Below are 20895 nucleotides of genomic sequence, written 5' to 3'. Positions count from 1 at the left end.
ATTTTCGCATCATTGTATCTGAACTCTTCAAATACAGTCACACTATTGCGAAATGCAGCTGATCGTATTTGCAGTCTTCCAAATAATTTTTCATAGTCACAACACTACCAGCGACGCCGTGTGCTTTTAATGGCGCTGTGTCAAGTCTATACTGGTAAATTTTATAATTGTGAGACTGTTGATGGATTATGCAAACTCTGACTGATGACAAAACAAGGATTTCATAAACAACAAGTGGCTCATATCTGAAAGATAATCACAGAAGTAATAGGTGCTCAGTTGACTGCAAACAGATACATATTTCAAGATGACTAAAAGCGTGACATATTACAGAAAATGGCTACTAAGTGAGCAGCAAAGAGAAGAAAAGGCTATTTTGAATTTTTACAGATGTCAGGCAGTCACATCGGCGCTCAGTTCTCGATTCGCGCTTTTCGGCGGTCATCGTTTGCCTGTACCGGAGCACATATGATTTACACATCCACGTCTCCCTTTCTCGAACGTTAACACAACAGTTCTGCCACTCTGGCAACGTCCACAGTTCGATGAAACTTAAGTGTACTCCCATTTCCGTTTTGTAAGTATCAGCAGGACATATATAGGTTTCGTGTATAATTTCCAAGTGTTTAAAACGTGAAGATTGTTAAGAACAGAGGATATTGTGTTTTTACTGTGTAAAAATTCCAAAAGCACTTATTGAAGAAAAATTCTGGCATCTTTGTTCCCGTCGTTCTGAATAACCAGTGAAATGCAACGTTTGAGGTATAATGCTTTTATTTTTGATGGTCTGATAATGCATTGGCTTGAACAACATTTATAGTTTCTGAGAAATCACATTAACTGACCGTTCTTTATTCTTGGTAGACTATTTTGTCATACATTGACGACATAATGACTTGTACGCTGTTACGCTTAAGGCTGTATGGAGCCATCAAGGGCGTTCTAAGATAGGAAATCAGAGACACAAAGTGGACAGCAATCAAAAGTGGTAGCATTTAGGTTTCCGGAGATAAATAGTAACACTATGGCAAATTGCAACTGTTTCAGGGGAGAAGTTTCACTTCAGAGAACTAAGTGGTAACTTCATCCACGACCTAGACGCTGTCGTAAGGCGCCACTGTAGCAGATCGCCACGAAAAGGCACTGAGCCGTGTGTGGCTGGTGTTCGTGCCGTTTCTTATTTTACATCTTGTTTTTTCCGTACTGCCACCTCGTTATGTCAATTTTCAATTACCGGTGTCACCGAGGTGCTGTCTTGTTTGCCCGTGAGCGGCAGCAGCAGCGCTTATCGATATAGGCCCTGCCGTATTATCTTTGCTGGACTGCTATTACTTCCCGGTCGTCGTGTGTTTTGAGTTAGTTCGGACATGGCAGTGTTTGAATTGGCACGCGGCACAAGTTCAGTCGGGGCGCGGCAGCAATGAGGTCCGGACCGCCAGGACTCGGCCGACATTTGCCAACACACATGATTGGAGTGGGGACGACTTTGGTGGGTCGTCGGTCGGTCATCTTGCCGAACGACGTGTATTTGGCCGGCGATAGCTTATTGGTTGGCTGTGTGTGCCGACTCGTGATTCGTCCCTGTTATTGTACAGCAACTGCCGTTAGCATTGTCTAGTTCATCGCGCAAGTGTTCGTGAAACTGTGTGCAGTTGGTGTGATTTTGACTGACAAGTTACTTTAAATGTTGTCAGTGTACTGGTTCTGAGGAGTCGGTCGCTTGGCGTGGAGCAGTGAGGAATTCTCGGCCGGGCGTAGTTTGACCGGGGCCCGCTGGCGGTCTCTACGCGGTGTCGGAGAGTGTGGCGCGGTTCCTATTGCTACGAGGTGCGTGGCTCATCGAACCTAAACACGGAAGTTGAGTTTTGATTTAACGTACCAGCAAGTCAAGATTGTCCACATTGTGTCGTTTGGAGTTCGTTGTCGGCTGTTGGGATATTCCCGCGAGCAACAACGTGGTTTTCAAGTTGGAAAATTCTAGCCACCCTCCTGTGGAGTTTCACTGTATTTGGTTATTTGAATTGAAGTGCACCAGCGGTTACCTGCCCTGGGCGTTGACATAAATTTCAAGCAGTTTAGTTTCCTCATCGTGTTATTGCCGTCCAGCACGGTGAGTAGTTTGACAGCTCCGTTGATGATTGGTTGTGGGCGTCAATATCTTCCACGTTGTTCCGTTGAACTCCCTGTTGTGCCCTGGTCGGGTGAAGTGGAAGTTATCTTGTCGATGGGCCCACTGACTTTCGTTCGGTTGGTTTGTCGTCGGATCGTGAATGGTTGGCCTGACTCCCTGACTTATCCAAGCGAGCATTAGTGTTTGAATTACAGGCCGACACTCGAACATCTGGGTGCCCTTGTGTGTGCTGCCCTATTTTTTTAATTGTTCTTGTTGTTGGTACTTGTATGGCTTCTACCCGGTTTTGTGTTTTAAATTAGAGTTGTTTTACTCTTAAGGCCTTCAGCCTAGTTTACAGTACTGTTTCAAGTAAGCCCTTTGGCATTTTAAAATATTTTTGAATTTTTAAGTCTTTGACATTCAGCAGATTTGAATTTAACTTTTTTACTTCAGCCTAACTAAAGAATTGTTTTAAGATATGGCTTGCCTTTTAAAATTTCTGATTATACTTGCGTTTTAAGTTATTGGCCCTCAGCCGTTTTTAAATTGAAGTGGCTTTCAGCCGGTAATTAAGTCCCAAATATTAAAGCTGTGTGTATAAAAAAGTTTTTGGGCTCTTGTAATGTTTGATCAAATAATATAGTTGTATGTTCGAGTGTAACTGACAGCTCCTTATTTTGGCCCCTTTCCACAATTAATTGTATATGTCCTTTCCTGCGGGTTAAGAGGTCATTTCAGGCACATCTTACCAGAGGCAGCAAGCTTGATATTTTCTCCTGAGAACTGCAACGTCAGAGGGTTTACACAAGTTAGATAGCTACTACAGCAGTCTCCACCCAAAGAATGGCGGAGGACGGGGCCAAGTCACGTAAAACAGCGTGGTTGCTGGATTTAATAGGGTGGCAATGACGTTTAGCTGTAAGCTGAACGCTGTTGACACCAAACTTGGAGTATGTTAATGTAAAATCCAGAAGCATCCCTACCTACCGAGTAGGAGAAAAGGAGGAATCTAAAAGTGGTTGGCCAGAGGCATCCTGGAGGTGCCGAACGACTCACCAGACTGACCAAAGCTTGTTAAGTGCTGGTGAACTGGTAGGTCGACTACAGGAAGGGAGAAATGGTGCTCCTCCACGATTCTTTTAAAAGCTTCGTTTTTGTATTTAGAGGGAGTTCTCAGTCAAATCGCTGGGGCGCCGACTCCGTGCCACTCGAGGCCAGCCTCGGTAAGCTCTGACATGTCTGTTTCTCTCACTTGGAGTGCTGCTCTCGAGTTTGTACTTGCCGTGCTGCTACTATTCCATAGCTGTGTTAGTACTCTCCCTTCCCCCACACCCCCGCCCCACGTTTCACCCCCGTGAGCTTCAGACACTGACTCTGCTGTGCAAGCAATTTCTTTCTTCGCTTTTTCTAATCTTTGGAATTAGTCTTCGGTGTAGTAGTTAGTATGATAGCAAATAAATAGTGATAATAAGACCCCTGAATTCCATGAGTCTCCCGCTGTAAGTATCCTGTCGAGCTACAACACAAGCGTCTCTCGTAGATACCCTGCGATAGTGTTTGGCGCTGATCCAAGGCATCAACCTGCCTTCACAGGTAATTTGTGTTACTGCATTTGCTCGGAAATTGCAGACTCACCTTAAACCCCCGCCTTCCCACTATCCTGTATCAGGACACGACAATTTTACACATTATAAATGGAATAACGCACTACAGTGATGTGATGTTCTATAGCATTTATTACATTGTCTGACAAAAAAAGTGATCCACCCAGAACGGGAGCATCAAACGAAATGAATCATCACAGATCGAGAGAGTGTGTGAAGTTATTTCGGTGATTACAAAATAGTGAAGTCTTCAAGAAACTTAGAAGTGCGAGGCTACGCAACGGTATGACGCTGCACCTACTTTGTCCTGGTTGCACACACTCATTCATTTGGGAAGCCGTTGTATCCTCCCCTGGGGTAAGCTGGCCCATAACTGATGTACACTATGTGATAAAAAGTACCCGGACACCTGGCTGAAAATGACTTAAAAGTTCGTGGCGTCCTTCATCGGTAATGCTGGAATTCAGTATGGTGTTGGCCCAATCTTAGCCTTGATGACAGCTTCCATTCTCGCAGGCATACGTTCAGCCAGGTGCTGGAGGGTTTCTTGGGGAATGGCAGCCCATTCCTCACTGAGTGCTGCACTGACTAGAGGTATCGATGTCGGTCGGTGTGGCATGGCACGAAGTCGGCGTTCCCAAACATCCCCAAGGGTCAGGATCCTGTGCAGGCTTGTCCATTAGAGGGAGGTTATTGTCGTGTAACCACTCTGCCACAGGCCGTGCACTATGAAGAGGTGCTCGGTAGTGTTGAAAGATGCAATTGCCATCCCCGAATCGTTCTTCAACAGTGGGAAGCAAGAATGTGAAGGTGCTTAAAACATCAATGTAGGCCTGTGCTGTGATAGTGCCACGCAAAACAAGAAGGGGTGCAAGCCCCCTCCATGAAAAACACGACCACGTCATGACAAAACCGCCTCCAAATTTTACTATTGGCACTACACACGGTGGCAGATGACGTTCACCGGGCATCCGCCACACCCACACCCTGCCATAGGATCGCTACATTGTGTACCGTAGTTTGTCACTCGACACTATGTTTTTACCCCTTGTCAATCGTCCAATGTTTACGCTCCTTACACCAAGTGAGGCGTCGTTTGGCATTTACCGGCGTGATGTGTGGCTTATGAGCAGCCGCTCGACCATGAAATCCAAGTTTTCTCACTTCCTGCCTAACTGCCATAGTACTTGCAGTGGATCCTGATTTAGTTTGGAATTCCTGTGTGAAGGTCTGGATAGATGTCTGCCTATTACACGTTACTATCCTCTTCGCCCGCACGATCTTGTGCTGTACATGTGCCTTCACGTTTCCACTTCACTATCACATCGGAAACCTAGGGATGTTTAGGAGTGTGGAAATCTCCGGTACAGATGTATGATACAAGTGACACCCACGTTCGAACTCCGTGAGTTCCGCGGAGCGTCCCATTCTGCTTTCTCACGATGTCTAATAACTACTCAAGTCGCTGATATGGAGTACGTGGCAGTATGTGGCAGAACAATGCATCGGATACTTTTGATCACATAGTGTAACTCGTTCTTGATATCCACTGGGTCGGAGTGGACGTCCGAGCTCGTCCCATACCTGTTCTATCGGGGGAAGATCTGGGGATACTGGTGGTCGCGGTAGTATCTCAACATCACGGAGATAGTTCATACAGATACGGGCTATCTATGAACAAGCATTGTCCTGTTGCAAGAAAGAGTATCACGATAAGATCGCATGAGCGGTAACACATGTCCATGACGTACCGTTGTGCCGCCAGAGTTCCCTCGATCTCTACCATCTGTGTCCTGAAATCATACGTGATTGCTGCCCGCATCATGACGCCAGAAATAAAACCACTGTGTTCCCCAGTATGTTGGAAGAATGGATCCCCTGCCCAGGTCAAAATCATACTCACCACAATGCGACGTTGAACATTATGAGGCGTCATTCATCAGCAGTCCATGATACCCGGTCATGACACCACTCCAAAACTGAGCCGTCTGTATTGTGGTGTTAATGGCAGCCTACACATGGGACAAGAATTCCCTAGTCCGACTGCTGCCAGTCGCCGACCAATGGAGTTGGGATGAGACAGGACGTTGCAGCGGGTCCATTTCTTGCTCTCTGATCGCAGTATTTAACGAAACGTAATCTGAAGTATAAAGTAATTACGGATAATATATTTTGTGCAGCTAATTTTTGTCTTAGAACAATTATTGTAATTTATCGTGTAGTTTATCATTTCATTTGTCACATATTTTACCTAAGCTAAATAGTTTTACATTGCATTTTACTGAAAAACTCCTCTGTTTTTAGTGATAAAGCACATATTACCAACTGTCATCTTTGAAAACAAACTTAGATACTCGCTAGATACACCAAGCTTCAAATACACTGCTGGCCACCGTAAATGCAACACCCTGAAGGAAGCATCCGAATCAAGTGAAATTTACACCATGGGTTTGCAGCGATGAGATATGCAACTGATTAGAATTTCCGCGCAGACGCACATCACGCGCGCCTGTGGCGCCACCTCATAGCGCCATTTAAGGCTTGGCGATTTCGACGAGTGTATGTTCGGCACGTGTGTTTACCTTGTGGTTGTTTCACAAGACGATCAGTTATCCCTCGTAGACAACAGCGAACATCTTTTGATCAAGTATCCGAGTTCGACAGAGGAAGGATAGTGGCTTACCGAGATTGTGGATTATCATACAGAGAAATCGCTAGTCGTGTTGGACGAAACCAAACAACTGTAATGCGGCTATGTGACCGTTGGATGCAGGAGGGTACGACAGACCGACGTGGTCGATCGCATTCCCTTCGGTGCACCACTGCACGTGCTGATAGGCAAATTGTGCGCATGGCAGTGACGGATCGCTCAGTGACATCCCGAACCATAGCACAGTACATTGCGTCTGTAACGCATCATCCAGTGTCTGCGCGTACCATTCGACGCCGTTTACGGCAGAGTGGTCTGTCCGCAAGACGTCCATTGCTTCGTCTACCACTGACGCAGAACCACAGACGTCTCCGTCGCCAATGGTGTGATGACAGACGGATGTGGACGGCAGAATGGAATGACGTTGTCTTTACTGACGAGGCACGCTTCTGTCTGCAGCACCACGATGGTCGGATTCGAGTGTGGAGACACCGTGGAGAGAGGATGCTGGACAGCTGCATTATGCACCGCCACACTGGTCTTGCACCGGGTATTATGGTATGGGGCGGTATTGGATATTACTCTCGCACGTCTCTAGTACGCATTGCCGGTACTTTAAATAGCCGGCGCTACATATCCGAGGTGCTGGAGCCAGTTGTCCTTCCTTACCTTCAGGGCTCGGCCACAGCCATATTTCAACAGGATAATGCGCGACCACACGTGGCACGCATTGTCCAAAGGTTCTTCGTCAATAACCAGATTGAATTGCTTCCCTGGCCGGCTCGCTCTCCGGATCTTTCGCCGATAGAAAACATGTGGTCCATGGTTGCTCAACGAGTGACCCAGATTACATCCCCAGCTGCCACACCAGATGATCTTTGGCAACGTGTGGAAGCTGTTTGGGCTGCTGTACCCCAGGAACACATCCAACGACTCTTTGACTCAATGCCGAGACGTGTGGCAGCGGTGATCTCCAACAATGGCGGCTACTCTGGTTACTGATTCTGGCAGGAACCACATGTCACAGACGTCTGTAAACTTAATCATTTGATACTTGGTCAACATGTTATCTACAAAATAAATCTTGTTGTGCTACCTCTTGTCTTTCTTGGTGTTGCATTTACGGTGGCCAGCAGTGTATTTGACCGCGCAGTAATTTCACAACCACACGTATTTACGCATGTACCTGGCGTTAGAGTAACAGCCGAAAATAGATTTCACTACAATCTTGTGGAATATTGCACCAATGTCGTGGATTTCATTCTTATCATGTTCTGATAATTATTAAATATAGTTACAGAGAGCACCATGTATATTTCAGACGATTTTAACGGCTCGTTTTCAATATAATTGAACAGTACGATTAGTTTCGGCTTCCCTGCTTGAGCACTTCCTCCACGGCTATTTTTAGCATAATGTCTTGCTTATTGGAATTCTTTTCTATGCGTAGATCTCTGAATTATATGACTGACCAAAGTCATTTATACAAAATTTCTCTAAACATGAAGCTACTTTTGAGAACAGAATATTCATGTTGATTTTTAGCAGTGAGATCGGTCATAAGGAATACCAAAACGAATGTCTGTTGGGGGCATCATTTGTCTTTGTTGATAATATTCTGTGATTCATTGATAATATCTGAGTAAATGCCATGGTAAATTTTCGGCAAAAGCAGTTCTCTACAAACAGATAGGGACCGCACACGGTGGTTCGCACGTAACTGTCTTAATTTTACCGCCAAGTACACTTGGTTTCTCAGAAACCGTAGGTCGAGTGCTCATATTTTCTAAGTCATCTTAATTATCCCGATCAACTATGTTATAGAGACGTCCGTTCATTTACGTACTAAATGCGTCCATATGTATCTTGATTACTAGAATCGTAGTTCAGAGAGTATTTTCATTGCTTCTGTGGCTTCATTCTTCGAGAGAGTCCTATGTCTTGATTGTTCCAGGGATATAACGAGAAATATAAAAATATGTTTCTATTTTTACAGATTACATCGGACTGGTGAACCTGCCTTCTCGCTCACAGGCGAGCAACAGCTTCGAGGGCCAGACCGCTACGGTCAGCGGCTGGGGCCTCAATACCGACAGTAAGTACACGCGTTCTACGTAGGTGGTGACTACTTTTTAAACTTTTTATTGATTTCGTCTCATCCTGAAAGTTGGTGTAAGGGTATCGAATGTTGTTAGCGATAATACGTTTGAAAATGTGAGTCTGCATTTATTGTATAGGTTGTCTCGTCATACAATACGTCAAATTTTGCACGATTTGAGTAAATTTAATGTAAACTTAGTAATCTTCTCAACGCAACACGTTTCATGGAAGTATCTTCTGGATCACTAAAATCAGTGGCGTATGAGATATGAAACGCGCCGTCAGTCTTCCAGGAAAGCAATGTACTCATACTGCGGCAGAAATTAAAAGCAGATAACTCTAAGAGCTACCACATGATCTACAAGGCTTGGCAATTTCATAAGTTGCTGACTGGATGCATCCAGAGGAGAATAGAAAAGAGTATCCATCAGGTAGTGATAGTCACGAGCTATTCGAAATTTACATTTGAATATCTATCTTTAAAAAATCGTCATATGTGTCAGATCGAATAAGATATTCAGAATTATGTAGATAACCAAATGTAATACAGGAGAGACGCTTAATTATAACATCTATCGAAACCGAATAAAGCTAACTGAAGTTAAATAGTTTGTAAAAGAGTGCTACAGCTCATTAACATTGCAGCATAAATTTTTTGTGGATAAGGGAAAGACGAACCTCAATGCAAGTTCCAATTAAGAATATATAGGCGTCATTTATGAGGTTCGTGGATGACAGTCTTGTCCTACGAGATATTTCACATACTGCGTTTGTGTCCTGTTCGAGCATAGCTCTGGAAGGCCTGCAGTGCTTCATAAAGACTTAATACATATGAGTTAGTACAACGGGACAACTACCGTCTGAATATGAAGACATATGCTTAGCACTGGATCGTCTGCAAAAAGTTCGAACCAGATTTGCTACATGTGATTTATCATTTAGAAGAATTTGCTGTGGGGTAAGACACACCTAGGGCAGAGCCGTAGGTGGTTAAGGGAAGGACATTAAAAAAAACCGAAAATGATCTATATCAGTATCTAGTCCATAGTTTTCGGGATTTCCGAATGGTGACACTTCCAGTGACAGTTGACTCCTAGACGTAGAGGTGGCACTAGGCAAAATTGACATGTAATGCTTAACTTCGAAACGCTTCGAGAAAATTCCAGAAAATGTGACTTATTGTTGTTTTAATCTACAGTGGCAACACTGCTTTGATGCAGCTCTCCATGCTGCTCTATACTCTGCAAGAATCTTCTTCTCCGAATAACTACTGCAACCTACTTCCTTCTGAATCTGCTTACTCTATTCATCATTTGGTCTCTCTCTACGATTTTTATCCTCCACACTCCCATGCAGTACTAAACTGGTGATCCCTTGATGTCTCAGAACCGGTCCTCTCAACCAATCTCTTCTTTTGGTCAAGTTGTGTCAAAAATTTCTTCTCTCCTCAATTATATTCAGTACCTACTCATTAGTTACGTTATCTACCCATCCATTATCCAATAATTTTCTATAGCGCCACATTTCGAAAACTTCTTTCTTTGTGTAAACTGCTTATCGTCCATGATTCACTTCCACACATGGCAACACTCAAGGCAAATACTTTCAGAAAAGGCTTCCTGATGTTGAAATCTACACTTGATGTTAATAAACTTCTCTTCTTCAGAAATCCTGTCCTTGGCATTTCCAGTGTATACTTTATATCCTCTCTACTTCTGCATTCCTCAGTTATTTTGCTTCCCAAATAGCAAAACTCATCTACTAGTCTAATTCCCTTAGCATCAAATGATTTAACTCGACTACATTTCATTAACCTTGTTTTGCTTTTCTTCATGTTCATTTCATATTCTCCTTTCAAGACAAATCCACTCCGTTCAACTGGTCAAGTAATTTGCTGTCTCTGATAGAATTACAATGTTACTGGCAAACTTCAAGGTTTGTATTTAATCTGCCTGGATATTAATTCCTACTCCAATTTTTTCTTTTATTTCCTTTACTGCTTTCTCAGTGTACAGATTGAATACCCTTTCATGCCCCTCTACTCTTATTACTGCCTTCTGTTTTCTTTTGTAAATAGCCTTTCGCTCCCAGTATTTTATCCCTGTTACCTTCAGAATTTCAAAGAGAGTATTACAGTCAATGTCGTCAAAAGCTTTGTCTCAGTCTACAAATACTATAATCGTAGGTTCGTCTTTCCTTAAACTTTCTTGTAAGTCATAGGGTCAGTATTGCCTCGCGTGTTCCTACATTCTCCGGGATCCAAACTGATCTTTCCCGAAGTCTGCTTCTACCAGTTTTCCATTATTGTGTAAGGAATTTGTGTTAGTATTTTGCAGCCATGACATGAAACTGATAGGTCGGTTATTTTCACACCTGTTAGTAACTGCTTTCTCTCAAATTATTACATTCTTTTTGAAGTCTGAGGGTATTTCATCTGTCTCATGCATCTTTGACACTAGATGGAAGAGTTTTTTAGTGGATGACTGTCCCAAGGCTATCAGAAGTTCTGACGAAATATCGTCTACTCCCAGGGTCTTGTTTCGACTTAGGGCTTTCAGAGCTGTGTCAAGTTCTCGTAGTATCATATCTCCCATCTCAACTTCAATTACGTCCACTTCCATTTCTGTAACATTGCCTTCAAGTTTATCTCCCTTGTACAGACCTTCTATGTACACCACCAATCTTCCAGCTTTCCCTTTTATGCTTAGCACTGGTTTCCCATCTGAGCTCTTGATATTCGAACAGCTGCTTCTTTTTATCTCTATTGGCCTCTTTAACTTTCCTGTAGACAGTATCTATTTTTCCCGTAATAAAATACTCTTCTAAATACTTACATTTGTCCTCTAGCCATACCTGCTTAGCCATTTTGCACTTCCTGACAATCTGATATTTTAGTGCTTTGTATTCCCTTGCGCCTTCTTCATTTGCTGAATTTTTATATTTTCTTCTTCATCAATTATATTCAATATGTCTTGTGTTATCCATGGATTTCACTAGGGCTTGTCTTTTTACGTATTTGATTCTCTGCTGCTATTTCATATATTAAAGTTACCCATTCGTCTTCTTCTGTATTCCTTTCCTCTGATCTAGCCATCCGTCGCCTAATACTCCCTCTGAAACTCTCAGCAACCTTTGGATCTTTCAACTTATTCAGGTCCAATCTCCTTAATTACCTACCTTTTCCAATACCTTGAGCTTTAATCTACAGTTCGTAGCCAATAAATTGTGGTCAGAGTCTGCATCTGCGCCTGGAAATGTTTTACAGATTAAAACCTGATTCCTAAATCTGTCTTGTCATTACACACTCAATCTGAAAACTTCCGGTGTCTCCAGGTCTCTTCAACGTAAATAATCTTCTTTTGTGATTCTTAAACCAAGTGTTAGCGACGATTAAATTATGGTCTGTACAAAACTCTACCAAAAGGCTTCTTCTTTCATTCCTTTTCCCCAGTCCATAATGATCTGATGTTTTTCTTGCTCTTCCTGCTTGCGAATTCCAGTACCCCATTACTTTTAAATTTTTCGTCTCAATAACTTCTTTTATGTCGTCATACACTTCTTCAATTTCTCCATCTTCTGCTGAGCTAGTTGATATGTAAACAAGTTCTACAGTGGTGGGTGTGGACTTCGTGTCTATCTTGGATACCGGCCGAGCGTTTCTAGGCCCTACAGTCTGAAACCGCGCGACCGCTACAGTCGCAGGTTCGAATCCTGCCTCGGGCATGGATGTGTGTGATGTCCTTAGGTTAGTTAGGTTTAAGTAGTTGTAAGTTCTAGGGGACTGATGATCTCAGACGTTAAGTCCCATAGCGCTCAGAGCCATTTGAACCTTTGTATCTTGGATACAATAATGCGTCCACTATGCCGCTCATAGTAGTTTACCCGAATTCCTACTATCTTATTCACTGTGAAACTCACTCCTGCATTATCATTATTTCACTTTTTTATTTATAACCCCGTATTCAACACACCAGAATTCTTGTGCCTCCTGTCACCGTACTTCACTTATTCCCGGTATATCTAACTTCAACCGATCCATTTTCCTTTTTAAATTATCTAACATACCTGTCCGATTCAGCGCTCTGACATTCCTTGCTCTGATCCTTCCTTCTATTTCTATTCCTTATCTAATGTATTCAGAGTGAGAATAGGGACAAAACCTAGTTAAACGAGAAAAAGAGAATTCTATTATTGAATATTTGACTATAAAATAAGAATGAAAGTGCAAAACACACAACATGGAAACCTAACAAATATACAATCATAAATCCTACTATCTACCCTATCCAAGACTGGCACAACACCTAGCGGTCAAAACGCGTCCCTTTGTTAAGTTCGTTAAGAACACTGCAAAGGTTGATGTGGTAACCCTTTTGTAAGCTCTAACCACCACCTGAGGTGGAGTAGACAACTAAAAACTCAGATACGAATTAGTGGGACTGCACTTATGTGAATTTACTCTTTCCTGTATTACTTCGATTCGCATATATCACACAAGTGATCAGAAAAGTGTCTATCTTCCCCGTCGTAGAAGACTGGCGGCGCCGTGGAGATTCAGTGTGACGTCCAGAAAATAAATACGGCTAGACTATGGACGTATTACTGAGTCGGAAAACTCCTATGATTGGAGACGCCCAGTTATCGCAGACATGTACGAGACTCTGCAGTCCGCTTGCCTACACTGGCCAGGAACACAAGTGTGTCTCTAGTGCACGAACGAAAATGAAAACTTCTCAATACGAACAGCGCCACAATAAAGTACCAAACTGTTAACACATTAAGAACATCTCCCTAAAATTTGGGGAAACAAAGTGGACAGATCACAAAACGTTACAACTCTAACCACATTCGTTTCATTGTCACTTAAAACGGAGGGCAGAACTGCTGGTAAATTTTCCGTCGCCCTCCGGTCCGAAGATAAAATACAGTCTAACAGAATGTGGCGTACAGTGATCTGTACACCTTAAGTACCACACACTGGAGGGCCGCCGCGCTGGGGCAAGAAGCCAGGCGTGAGAGGACTGTGGCCTACGCGAAGACGAGCAAGGAGGAACTCACCCCGTCTTCGTGGCTGAAACACCGCCGCGTAGTGCGCTTTACTAGACGCAGCAGATTACCTGTCACTTCCAGTTACTCCCATCGCGGCATGACTCTGTACCTCAACAGCGAGGCGATAGTGTGCAAGGGGACGGCACAGTGAAATAACTGAGGATCACGACATGCCTCCTTCGCTGCTACATCTGCGCTTTCGTTCCCCGCAATATTCATGTGCCTTGGTACCAAGAAAAAAGACCTACCTCTACAGCCATTGTACTTAATGGAGGTGTCTTGTATATTGTCCCACTTTCACTTCTGGGTACAAGTATTATATAGAATGACGGTCGCTCAGAGAAATTGAACAGACAAGGCACTTTGCACTTGAAGCAGCTTCTTATCTGTTCCAGTGCCCGCAAGAACGTATGAAATTCCCCGTCGAAGGCAGTTAAGTTCCGAGGCTGCCGGACCTAGAGGACTCGATCTACAGGGCAACCAGCGGAGTCCTGTTTCCTGTGTTGCCCAGTTGCAATGTCATAAAAAATGTGGTTAAAAACATATGCAGGAGTGCAAACAGTCCTGTACGGCACTAAATCTAATATTGTTCTGGGCCTCTGCAGTAACCGTGGTGGTGATCGAATAAAACCCTGGATTTGTGGTTGTACATGCTCCATACGTAGTGACTGCAGCACAAGCCGCGCACGGATGCCAAATGGTCATTGCGCTCGTGGGCGGTTGGACAGAAGGTGTAATCAGTAACCAAAAGTCGCCAAAACATCACTACAACTGCAAATGCAATCATGTTCTGTATATCTGGTTCCAAACTTCCTGCCCGTTTGACCCACATGTGCAGATTGATTGTAATTGCATGTTAACCGATACATACCAGACCGACTATGTTTATCAGCGTCGGTATTATGTCTTCCAAGTCTCCTCTGTATTGTGTTGTTTTTTCGGTATCTTTAGCATATTGCCTACTCAGTTGCTGTAAGTCATTAAGTGCCTTTTGTTACTTACTATCTGCTGACAGTATGTGAATAATGTCGCCTATCTCCTTCACTCCCTCCCATCACACCATCTCTCTTCTCTCTTCTCTCTCTCTCTCTCTCTCTCTCGCTGTGTGTGTGTGTGTGTGTGTGTGTGTGTGTGTGTGTGTGTGTTTCTGTCTATTGTGTTACGTGTTCGCTGTTTTTGTATTTTCTTGTTTATTTTTTCTGCTGACTTTGCATCGTACCGATTCTCATGTGCAGTTCATTTTATCACGTTCAGTTCTTCTGTGTAGTTACGTTTGTTCATAGATGTACTGTTCAGTCTGTGTAATAAATATTTGAAACTGGCTTCTTTGTAAGTTATGTAGTGATTGGATTGGTCTTGAAGGCTTGCGCTGGTACTTATAGATATCATATAAATTTCGACCTCAGCCTTATTGTTTCTCTTGTGTATGGAGAGGTTTAAGACAATAAGCTCTTGATTTGTTTGCGTTTCAATGGTGATTAGTATTTGTGGTTGAATAGTGTTTGTCATTCTGAAATTCTTTCCTGCGAGAGTGTGATTCATCTTTTAGGCAAATTATATCAGATACATACGCTCACCCTGTAAAATTAAATTCTTTTCCCCATAGTCAACACCATTCACTCTACTAGCTACCCATAAGTCTCTCACATCCACCTCTCTCTCTCTCTCACACACACACACACACTCTCTGTCTTTGTGTCTTTCTCTGTCTCGCTCGCTCGCTCTCCGTTTCGCACGCGTGTGCTCACACACACACACACACACACACACACACATACATACACATCATTTTTGCAGATGAAAGTTGTGGATTGTATAGTAGGTTTAAAGCTACCACCATGCGCAATTAATATCTTCTCGTGAGGTATGTAAACACATGTACATATTTGTGTTATTTCCAAATTTACTATAAAACTACAATCTTTAGGCATACGGTAAATGAACAACTCCTAAAGTCTCAGCTCTGTGATATACACACATAAAAAAAAGTTTTGCACCACCTCGGTTCCGAGAGTTCGGGAAACTGTACAGAAAATTGGAACAGAGCTCAACGTAAAGAACATTTCCGCCCTTGTTATTGCTGATGAAAATCACACACTGCATATTGTACCACCATGCAGCGCGACCTCCAGATGTGGTGGTCCAGATTCCTGTACACACCAGTACCTACAATACCCAGTAGCACGACCACTTGCATTGATGCGTGCCAGTATTCGTTATGGCATACTATCGACAAGTTCCTCAAGGCACTGTTGGTCCAGATTGTCCCACTCCTCAACGGTGATTCGGCGTAGATCCCTTAGAACGGTTGGTGGGTCACGTCGTCCATAAACAGCCATTTTTAATCTATACCTGGCACGTTTGATAGGTTTCATACCTGGAGAACATGCTGGACACTCTACTCGAGCGATGTCGTTATCGCGAAGGAAGTTATTCACAAGATGTGCACGATGCGGGCGCCAGTTGTCGTCCATGAAGACGAACGCCTTGCCAGTATGCTGCCGATGTGGTTGCACTATCTGGGGATGGCATTCACGTAACGTACAAACCGTTACGGCACCTTCCATGACCACCAGCGGCGTACGTCGACCCCACATAATGCCACCCCAAAACAGCAGCGAAATTCCACCTTGCATGCACTCGCTAGACAGTATGTCAAAGGCATTCAGCCTGACCGCGTTGTCTCCAAACGCGCCTCCGACGATTGTCTGGCTGAAGGCATTTGCGACAGTCATCGATGAAGAGAACGATATGCCTATCCTGAGCGGTCCATTCGGCATGTTGCTGAGCCCATCTGTACCGCGCTGGATGGTGTCGTGGTTACAAAGATGGACGTCGGGAGTGATGTGTGAATCATGCAGCCTAGGCGCAAAGTTTGAGTCTAACATTACGTCCTGTGGCTGCACAAAAAGCATTATTCAACTTGGTGGCGTTGCTGTCAGGGTTTCTCCGAGCCATACTCCGTAGGTAGCGGTCATCTACAGCAGTAGTAGGTCTTGGGCGACCTGAGCGAGGCATGTCATCAACAGTTCATGTCTCTCTGCATCTCCTCCATGTCCGAACAACATCGCTTTGGTTCGCTCCGAGACGCCTGGACACTTCGCTTGTTGAGACCCCTTCCCAGCACAAAGCAACAATGCGGACGCGATCGGACCACGGTATTGACCGTTTAGGCATGGTTGAACTACAGACAACGCGAGCCGTGTACCTCCTTCCTGGTGGAATGACAGGAACTTATCGGCTGTCGAACCTCCTCCGTCTAATAGGTGCTGCTGATGCATGGTTGTTTACATCTTTGGCCGGGTTTAGAGACGTCTCTGAACAGTTAAAGGGACTGTGTCTGTGATACAATATCCACAGTTAACTTCTGTCTTCAGGAGTTCTAGGAACCGGGGTGATGCAAAACTTATTTTGATGTGTGTATGTCTCAACTCTGTGCTGTATGTAAACTAATGAAAAACGATTGACACTTAACAATCGTTCCTTTTACAAATCCAAATACGTTTGTACCAGAAGTTCGAATAATTCACCTGAGAGGTTAATATGAAACAACAGTTTTTCAGAAAGAAAATAAACAATAATCTACTGAAGATAGCACAAAAGTGCTGAAACATTTTTGGGTAAAAAAACTATAAAGCAGTGTCTTGAATAACGCGGAATTCGTCTCCAGTTTTTCTTCCAGCACCCAAATAAGAACTGCAACTTCCACAAGATCACTACACAGCCAACGTCTTTCAGTTTTCTTAATTCTTCACTGCCCACTGCCACATTAACATTGCCCTCTTGAACTTTGGGCTTTACGGAGGATTTTTGCTATCTGCTTCAGCACTTCTTCGTTTTCTGAGAGCTTATCTCTTGTTTTGTCAATGTCCAATGTTTTACAAGCTACTTTATTCTCAGGCAGTGTTTTCTTATTTAATGATAGAAGTCTAACCTTACACGGGTCAGGAAGTGATAAATTGGAAATTTGTGGTAAGTTCCTTTGGGACCAAACTGCTAAGGTCATCAGTCCCTAGGCATACACACTACCGCGCGGCAGAAAGTGATAGGTTAAAACTGCCACATTTCCTCACTTCTACATTTCCTATTTCCCTAACATCGCATTTAGATATTGCAACGTAGTACAGTTGAAATTTACCAAAATATTTTTGTGGAGAGTGCCAAATTTTCTTTTTCGTGGGATGTCTTTTGAAAACAGTAGACACAAGTGCTAGACACAGTAGACACAAACGCGTGACAACCGTCAGTAAGTTTTCTGACATTTAAATTTGTTCAATTGTGAACAGGATAGTTGCCAGTCATATTCCGAAACTGTCGTACCTTCCCAGTTTGCGTGTTGAAACTAAAACTGCGAGTTGAAATCCCTTGTATTTCACCCTCTAGCTGGTTCCAAAGCATATCCACGCTTTCAGGGTTTCTTTGGTTCTCTTCGTTTATCAGTGCGTGATCACTTAGCTATCTGTACCTTTTGTTCGCACGTTTGGATGTTGGAGTAGAGTCTGTCAGAAGAGGAGCTGCAGTCTGTTGTTATTGTGGTCTTCCATCCAGAGTCTGGTTTGATGCAACTCTCCGTGCTACTCTATTCTTTGCAAGCCTTTTCATCTCCGAATAACTACCGCAAGCTACATCTTTCTGCATCTGGTTACTGTATTCATCCCTTGACCACCTTCTACGATGCTTATCCTCCACATTTCCTTCCAGTTCTAAATTGGTGATGCCTTGATGCCACACAACATGTCCTATCAAACGATTAGAACTTCTGGTTAAGTTGTGCCACAAATTCCTCTTCTTCCCTATCCTGCTCAGTACCTCTTCTACCCATCTGACGTTCAACATTCTTCTGTAGGACCACATTTCGAAAGCTTCTATTCTATTCTTGTCTAAACTATTTTTCGTCCGTGTTTCACTTCCATACATGGCTACACTCCACACAAATACTTTCAGAAACGACTTCCTGACTCTCAAATCTATACTCGATGTTAACAAATTTCTCTTTTTCAGAAACTCTTTCCCTGCCATTGCCAGTCTACACTTATATCCTCTCTACTTCGACCATCATCACTTACTTTGCTCCCCAAATAGAAAAAAATCATTTACTACTTTAAGCCTCTCACTTCCTAATCTAATTCCCGCAGCATCACTAGATTTAATTCGACTAAATTTCATCATCCTCGTTTTGCTTCTGTTGATGTTCATCTTATATCCTCTTTCAAGACTCTGTCCATTCCGTACAGCTGCTCTTCCAGGTCCTTCGCGTTCTCTGACAGAATTACAATGTCATCGGCGAACCTCAAAGTTTTTATTTCTTCCCCATGGACTTTAATCCCTAGTCCGAATATCTCTTTTGTTTCCTTTACCGCTTGCTCAATATACAGATTGAATAACATCGGGGACAGGCTACAAACCTGTCTCGCTCCCTTCCCAACCACTGCTTCCCTTTCATGTCCCTCGACTCTTATAACTGCCATCTGGTTTCTGTACAAATTATAAATAGCCCTTCGCTCCCTGAATTTTATCCCTGCTACCTTCTGAATTTGAAACAGAGTATTCCAGTCAACATTGTCAAAAACTTTCTCTAAGTCTAAAAGTGCTAGAAAGGTAGGTTTACCTTTCCTTAATCCATTTTCTAAGGTAAGTCGTAGGGTTAGTATTGCCTCACGTGTTCCAACATTTCTACGGAACTGATCTTCCTCGGGGTCGGCTTCTACAAGTTTCACATTCATCTGTAAAGAATTCGCATTAGTAGTTTGCAGTTGTGGCTTATTAAACTGATAGTTCGGTAATTTTCACATCTGTCAACACCTGCTTTCTTTGGTATTGGAATTATTATATTCTTCTCTAAATCTGAGGGCATTTCGCATGTCTCATACATCTTGCTCACCAGATGGTAGAGTTTTGTCATTACTGGCTCTCCCAAGGCCATCAGTAGTTCTAATGGAATGTCGTCTACTCCCGGCCCTTGTTTCGACTTAGGTCTTTCAGTGCTCTGTCAAACTCTTCACGCAGTATCATATCTCCTATTTCATCTTCATCCACATTCTCTTCCATTTCTATAATATTGTCCTCAAGAACATCGCCCTTGTATAGACCCTCTATATACTCCCTCCACCTTTCTGTTTTCCCTTCTTTGCTTAGAACTGGGCCTGCACCTGAGCTCTACATATTCATGCAAGTGGTTCTCTTTTCTCCAAAGGTCTCTTTAATTTTCCTGTAGGGAGTATCTATCTTACCCCTAGTGATATGCGCCTCTACATCCTTACATTTGTCCTCTAGCCATCCCTGCTTAGCCATTTTGCACTTCCTGTCGATCTCATTTTTGAGACGTTTGTATTCCTTTTTGCCTGCTTCATTTACTGCATTTTTATATTTTCTCCTTTCGTCAGTTAAATTCAATATCTTATCTGTTAGCCACGGATTTCCATTAGCCCTCGTCTTTTTACCAACTTGGTCCTCTGCTACCTTCACTATTTCATGTCTCAAAGCTACCCATTCTTCTTCTGCTGTATTTCTAGCCCCCATTCCTGTCAATCGTTCCCTTATGCTCTCCCTGAAGCTCTCTGCAACCTCTGGTTCTTTCAGTTTATCCAGGTCCCATCTCCTTAAATTCCCACCTTTTTGCAGTTTCTTCAGTTTTAATCTACAGTTCATAACCAATAGATTGTGGTCAAAGTCCACATCTGCCCCTGGAAATGTCTTACAATTTAAATCTGGTTCCTGAATCTCTGTCTTACCATTTTATAATCTGAGACCTTCCAGTATCTGCAGGCCTCTTCCATTTATACAACCTTTTATGATTCTTGAACCAAGTGTTAGCTATGATTTAGTTATGCTCTGTGCAAAATTCTATCAGGCAGCTTTTTCTTTCATTCCTTAATCCCATTCCATATTCACCTACTACGTTTCCTTCTCTTCCTTTTCCTACTATCTAGTTCTAGTCACCCATGACTATTAAATTTTCGTCTCCCTTCACTATCTGAATAAATTCATTTATTTCATCATACATTTCATCAATCTCTTCGTCATTTGCGGAACTAGTTGGCGTATAAACTTGTACTACTCTAGTAGGCGTGGGCTTCAAATCAATCTTGGCCATAATAATGCGTTCACTGTGCTGTTTGTAGTAGCTTACCCGCGTTCCTATTTTCCTATTCATTATTAAACCTACTCCTGCATTACCCCTATTTGATTTTCTGTTTATAACCCTGTATTCACCTGACCAAAAGTCTTCCTCCTCCTGCCACTGAACTTCACTAATTCCCACTATATCTAACTTTAACCTATCCATTTCCCTTTTTAAGTTTTCTAATCTACCTGCCCGATTAAGTGATCTGACATTCCACGCTCCGATCCGTAGAACGCCAGTTTTCTTTCTCCTGATA

At 43.1% G+C, this 20895-nt stretch overlaps 1 protein-coding gene across 5 annotated transcripts in view; it reads left to right on the top strand.

Annotated features, from left to right (window-relative positions):
* The window catches only part of LOC126236699 (brachyurin-like), a 484625-nt gene that overhangs the window by 203202 nt on the left and 260528 nt on the right, over positions 1-20895 (top strand). The gene's annotated exons all lie outside the window — the stretch shown is intronic.

This window comes from Schistocerca nitens, chromosome 2 (genome assembly GCF_023898315.1).
Source record: "Schistocerca nitens isolate TAMUIC-IGC-003100 chromosome 2, iqSchNite1.1, whole genome shotgun sequence".
Taxonomy (NCBI): Eukaryota; Metazoa; Arthropoda; class Insecta; order Orthoptera; family Acrididae; genus Schistocerca; species Schistocerca nitens.
Note: the sequence above shows the minus strand (reverse complement) of the source record. Positions and strands in the feature narration are given on the sequence as shown.